This window comes from Apostichopus japonicus, chromosome 23, assembly GCF_037975245.1.
Source record: "Apostichopus japonicus isolate 1M-3 chromosome 23, ASM3797524v1, whole genome shotgun sequence".
NCBI lineage: Eukaryota > Metazoa > Echinodermata > Holothuroidea > Aspidochirotida > Stichopodidae > Apostichopus > Apostichopus japonicus.
This window is the reverse complement of record NC_092583.1, coordinates 6,278,714-6,285,574: the sequence shown is the minus strand read 5'-3', so window position 1 is coordinate 6,285,574 and position 6,861 is coordinate 6,278,714.

Genomic DNA, 6,861 nt, shown 5'->3' with positions numbered 1-6,861 from the left:
AGTCTAAACATGCCTCGGTATGAAACCATTTGATGTCTAATTTTTGTTTTCTGGTGAAGGACCCTCAGACTCCTACAAAGAGAGATGCCTTCAATGATCTTAGTGTACCCCCATCATTATAAATACTTCATTTGCCTCTTCAAAAAAGATTCAGGGACCTACCTTACCTAGTCGGAGGAAATTTTGAATTGATTATTATTTATCAGCACAACCTTCCATTCATAGCTATTTATAAAGACCTAAATTATAGTCTTAAATATGCCTTACAATGCATCATTTGATGTTTAAAGTTATTAATATTTCTGGGGGAGACCCCCTTTCTATTGTGCTTTGCCATCTTTATTCAAATCATCTTTGCATATCATTTGTACATTGAGGTAAAATCTTTTCAAACTTGCAAGTAGAAAAATTACATAACTTAGACAACCAGCAAGAACCGGAATGAAAAGCATTAGTTGTATAAAAACGGAAATATGAAATTGTTTTCCACTTGTGAAAGAAAGTTTAACATTTTGTTGCAGTTTTATCTTCTGTTGCAAATTTAAGTCTCATCTCTCCTTTTTTTTTAAATGTAAAATCAAAGTGGAAGATCAAAAAGTTGTAAGGATGCTTAGAAGTAACTTATATGCCAGAAAAAAATCTTTTGGAGAAAAGAAATTGACGACCAAACACCTCTTGCTCAACATCTAAAAAGAATTTAGAGATGATTTCACATTCCCAAAACAAATGAGTTATTGTTGATCATGTAATTTACAGAAGGAACATAAAGCATTATCACGCTTCTTTAATGAGCAAGAAAACAGTGAAAAGTTGTTTTTAATACTAATTGGCTAAGAATAGAAGAAGTAGAATTTATGGACTTCCGGTCTGGAGGAAAGATGTGAGCATCCACAATTAAACATTAATGATGCATTCATATATTTCAAATTCACTTTATAATTTGAACATTAATTTGAACTTAGTAGTGTATATCCTATAGGACAAAGCAATTGCACTACTTGATTGTAAAATTCAAGCCTCATAGTAAACAAATGTCTGTGTATTGCTTTCATGGGCGCAGATCAGTCTTGGATAATGGTGGGGATGCGTGTCTGTTCTCTGATACTATCTAAGCAGAGCCCGACCATGGGTGGTTCGCGCGTAGCGTACAAGGAATTTTTTGGCAAATATACCTCCAAGATCGCCGGAACTAACACTTCCCAGACCCAATGATGCTCCCAAACCTCCTTAAGTTTTAGATCTCATGGCTTATAAAATTTAGTTTGGGGAAATACATGGGCGTCTGCAGAAAAAAAAATCGGGGGGACAAATAATCCAAGTAGACTTTTGTATACGATGTGTCTGGGGTCCTCTCCCAGAAAACAAATATAGACTGCCGCAAATGCATTTTCCGTCCTATATTTAACAACTGTGCATAAAATGATAAATATAATAAAATGAAAAGTTGCATGTCATTTTCACAATGCTGGATCAAACTGCGCCAAAGTTTAATGCAGGGGAATTTGAAATGCTGCGTTTGGTCAAGACAAATTGGTGGGGACACGGTTTATCATGTCCTCACCACTGAAAAAGTTGGTGGGGACGCGTCCCGCTGTCCCCACCAGGATCTGGGCCCATGATTGCTTTCAAGTGTTAACCAACTTATATAACCTGAAGAAGATTGGAAAGATTTAACCGAAACTCAATTTAAAATGATTTGAACGGTTAAAATTTATAACAAGAGCCTAACAGGCACTATGGCTCCTTGCTTAGTGGAATATTAAAGTGTTGTATGCATCACTCAATATCATAATATTTATGCCACATGTATGCTACCAGCTATTAACAAACAACTGTATTCCAAGTTTGGATACAATCTTATGTAAGGTTGTGGAGTTATTGCAAATTTCAAAAAGGGAGCCCTATAACATTTTTGTGACTAAATGGTACCAACATTATTTAGCTCAAAATAAAGTGGCTCAAAAATGTGTATTTGCCCCCAAAAATTTAACCCCCTAAATGTGGGCCCAAATGGACCTCAAAAATATTGGACCAAACAAATTCTGGCCCAAAGAATGTGTCCAAAAATGCATTTGAGGTGGAAATAGAATTTGGCTCCCACCCAGCTCAAAGTGGGCGCAGAATTTTTTGGGTTCCAGATGGCCTACATGTACAACCAATTAACCAACAACTATATACCAAGTTTAGCATATAATCCGACTTGGTTGCAGAGTTCATGCAAAGTAAAGCAAATGTGGGCCCAAATGTTACCAAACATTGGGCCCCACAAATTCGGCCCCAAAGAATGTGCCCCAAAATGTATTTGAGGTGGAATAAAATTTGGGCCCACCTGGCGAAAAATGGGCCCGACAAAGTTAGGCCAGTATTGTACCCCAACTCTATGCAGTGAGAACTTGCACCGTAGCCATATTGGTACTTTAGCTTATCAGTGTTGCTCCGAAGTAACTCTATACACTAGAACAGCTGCAATATTGAATTGAAACACTAACCTACCAATTCTCATCAAGACCCTGCTATCAATCATTTGTAACGTTAGTTATAATTTTACGGTAGTAATTACATTAATTAATCCCTTCAAATGTATAAACACCAACTATTCCAATTCTTTCTTTTTTCAGGTAAAAAAATAACTATATATGAAGCATTTTAACTTTATTGTTATAATCAAAGAAACAAAGTTGAGTGCTATTAACGTTTCTATAACTATTCTGGTTTCCAATATATCCACCTTTAAAAGTGTTAATTTAAAGTGATTCCGTGCCTTTCGAAAAAGGAAATACATAACATAACACGGTTTATTTTAAAGAAAATTGGATTTCGTTTAAGCTGCTTTTCTGATGAAACATGACAAACAAGGTTACACCAAGCTAATTTTGTCAAAAACGTTTCATAAATTAAGAAATGAATGGGGGGGGGGGGGATTTGCTTGGGTGCAGGCGCGTAGCAACTTACATCCCCAAAACTGTTCGCGCTCTACGTGATATATATATATTTTTTAATCGCAAACCAAATTTCATTACGGATGCGGTCCATGCATCTAGTTAATTCATTTCGAAAAATAAGTAAAAAATACTTTCGTGGAATGTCTGTGACATTTTTTGGTGATATGTAGTAACAAATTGTGACACGGTTAGACAGGCGCATCGAGGAATTTGGCAAGGGATGGGCGTAGCTCAGGTGCGTATCCAGGGGGGCGCGCGCCCCCCGGGTGAGAAAAAGAGGAGAGAAAAAAAGAGAAGAAAAAAGGGAAAAGGAGGGGGGGAAAAGAAAAGGAGTAGAGAAAGGAAGGGATAAGAAGAAGAAAAAAGAGAGAAAAAGGAGAAAGGGAGGGAGTAGAAGATAGCCAAGACTTCGGGAAGAGAAAGAGGAACAGTCATAGTTAAAGCGCTGATCCCTATTATATACACAAGGTAGCCAGTGACAGATCAAGGATTACGGAGGGGGTGTGCGCCTCACCCTACCCCTTACACCAACAACTCCATTTTGACGTTTTTCCCCTCTCTCACTAATGTATCTATATAAATACTATATATGGTCTATCATAACGCGTGTGTGTGTATGGACGCCTTAAACAATTGTACAATTGTGCTATATGGAACCAACTGTGGCTGGTCTTGAACTCGACGGGGTCGTCGGGAACATGACGCATTTCGGGAAGGGGGCGACCGCCCCCCCCCCCCCGAGCAAATTTTCTTTATGACATCGCTAGTAATTTCAAAATAGACAATGCTTAGGTGCAACTTACAAGGCCTGGGAAGTGTCATTTCCAGCGATCTGGGAGGCATTTTCGGCCAAAATTTTTCATGTACGCTTCGCGCCAACTCATGGTGGCGCTTCGCTTAGATAGTTTGCATACAGGCTTCGCCCCTCCCTTGGCAATTACTCGCTACACGCCTGTTCGAATTTGTAAAGCAAAGAGCAGATATAACATCATATCAGTGAGCATTGAAATGCCTGTTCCACGATGAACAGGCTCAAAAACTGTCTATGTGTGTAGTCGAAGGCGTAGCCCAATTGGATTTGGGGCTGTAACGACTTGCCCGAAAAAAAAGCCAACATTTTTCGCGCGCGTTCAACATATCGATGCCAATATCATATAAGCAAGCATCGGTCATTACATTGCATGGCATCGTGTACCTTACGGTCCGTGAAAGTAGCACAGTATATCGCCGGATGCTAATGTAAACAACCAAATGTCTTATGTAGATGGAGAAAAAGCATACAGATCCATTTATGTCAAACTCTCTTTTACAGTAGTAATGTCGGCCAATCTTAGAACTTTATTTTAATTACCAAGGAGATAATTTTTAAGCTATTCATTGCTATTTATTTTGGTCTCAGTAGGTGCCCGAAAGAAATGGGAAAAAATTGGTTGCGGGGCGGGGGTGGGGGCTGCAGCCCCGCCTCCTACGGGACCTACGCCTATGTGTGTAGTGTTCGGTTTCGATATACCTGATATCGGAAATATCTGGTATTTTTCATTTCCTTCAACCAAGTTTTATAATAGCCATAATAAGAGGTTTTAATATTTGTACACCAATAAATTAACTGTGTCTGAATTTTCGAAAATTTCCTCACCAACATTCTTCATCATACTTTCCTCTACTCGTGCAATTTGTACCTGTCTATTAGGGGTTGAAGGAGGCTTTTCCCTATTGGTTGTCCATAGATTGAATTTTGTGCAACATTATGGGTATGTTTTGAAGTGATTTTTATTCACGAGAAATGGGAATTTTCAAATTCTCAACAAATAATGGGCTTAAAACCTTGAAAAGTGGGGCTTTCGGATATTGTGGGCCGTGACGTAGAATCGCCTACAAAAGCAATGATCCATAGGACATGCAACCAATATAGAAAAACCTCCTTCAACCCCTAACAGAGCGGTCAAAATTGCACGAGTAGAGGGAAGTGTGATGAAGAATGTTGGTCAGGAAATTTTCGAAAATTCAGATACAGTTAATTTAATATTAAAATAATATTAAAACTTCTTATAACGGCTATTATAAAACTTCGTTGAAGGAAATGAAAAAATAGCAGATATTTCCGAAACCGAACACTACACAATTTTGGCCGAAAATGCCTCCCAGATCGCTGGAAATGGCACTACCCAGGACCTTTCGTTGGCGCGAAGCGTACAAGCAAATTTTGGTCAAAGTGCCTCCCAGATCGCTGGAAATCACACTTCCTAGGCCTTGTAAGTTGCATCTAAGTATTTTCTATTTTGAAATTACTAGCGATATCATAAAGAAACATGCTGAAGGGGGGGGGGGGGGAGGGCGGTCTCCCCCTTCCCGAAATGCGTCATGTTCCCCGACGACACCGTCGAGTTCGAGACCAGCCACAGTTGGTTTCATAGCACAATTCTACAATTGTTTAAGGCGTATATACACACACACACACACGTTATGATAGACCATATATAGTATATATATATATATCATGAGTGAGAGAGGAAAATAGAAACGTCAAAACTGGAGTTGTCGGTGTAAGGGGTAGGGTGAGGCACACGCCCCTTCCGAAATCATTGATCCGTCACTGGCTACCCTGTATATGTAATAGGGATCAGCGCTGTAATGATGTCACTGTTCCTCATTCTCTTCCTGATGTCTTGGCGTTTTTCTTCTACTCCCTCCTTTCTCCTTTTTCTCTTTCTTCTTTTTCTTTTCCCTTCCTTCCTCTCCTCCTCCTCTTTCCCCCCCTCTTTTTCCTTTTTTTTTCTCTCCTTTTTTTCTTACCCGGGGGGCGCGCGCCCCCAACGCCCCCCTGGATACGCGCCTGTATACGGTCACGTACTGTACAGGTCACAGAAACGACCACGAAGTGTCATGTACCTCATGCAGCATTGTGTTGAATGAAGTTTTAGCCACCGGCAAAATATATGATTTGGATAAATAATCTCACGCATTATTTTCTATTTATAGCCACACACAAAAAACTATGCCACCAAATATTGGGGGGGGGGGCTTTTAGATACTATATCCCCACCTAAAATGTTGGGGGACATGTCCCCCCCCCGTCCCCCCCTCCATGATCGAAAGTATAATCTAAATTATCAGCTGAAGAAAGATTCTCATTCATGTGTAATGTTACGCAATGCCTCTTGATTTGAACAAGCTTATCAATAACATATTCAGTACTAACGAAGCTCTCCGTGCTCGAGGAACAGCTGATCGTCGATGCGACTAAAGGACTTACTTGTGACAACAGTTATAAGAGTGCAAAACCTACTGCACTTGGTATCACAGATCTTCGATCGTCTCTTCTTTTTATCTTCACAATCTCTCTCTAACTACAGTAGGCGTAATAGCGTAACTTGATTAAAACTAGGTCTCTGACTAGGCTACCAATGTTAATTATACTAAGACCTATAGGCCCTATGACAAGCCGTTTATATTTACCTCCCAATTATACTTAAGTGTAATGCATTGTACTTAAGTCGAATTCTATTCAACTTAAGTGAAATATAATTCGAGTCAAGTAAAATTTTGTCCACTTAATTCAAATACAAAGGGTATACTTTACTTAAGTGGAATGCAATTTCACTTAAGTAGAATGGTATTCCAGATAAATATAATTTCACTACAGCACAATTGCATTCTACTTGAGTGAAATGGCATTTTACCTAAGTAAAATCTATGGCCTATTTTACTTAAGGAAATTACATTTTACCTAAGTGATGTGGAATTCCATTTTACTTATATACAATTGCATTTTCGATAGCTCCCTCCACCATGAACAAGGTTTTCCCTTCATGTAGCCATCACCCTTCCACAAATCCAGACTGCTCTTGCGTTACCCATATATCGTCTTTCTTCACAAAAGCACGGAACTGCCTGGTCGAAGATTGGCTGGGCGTGACCA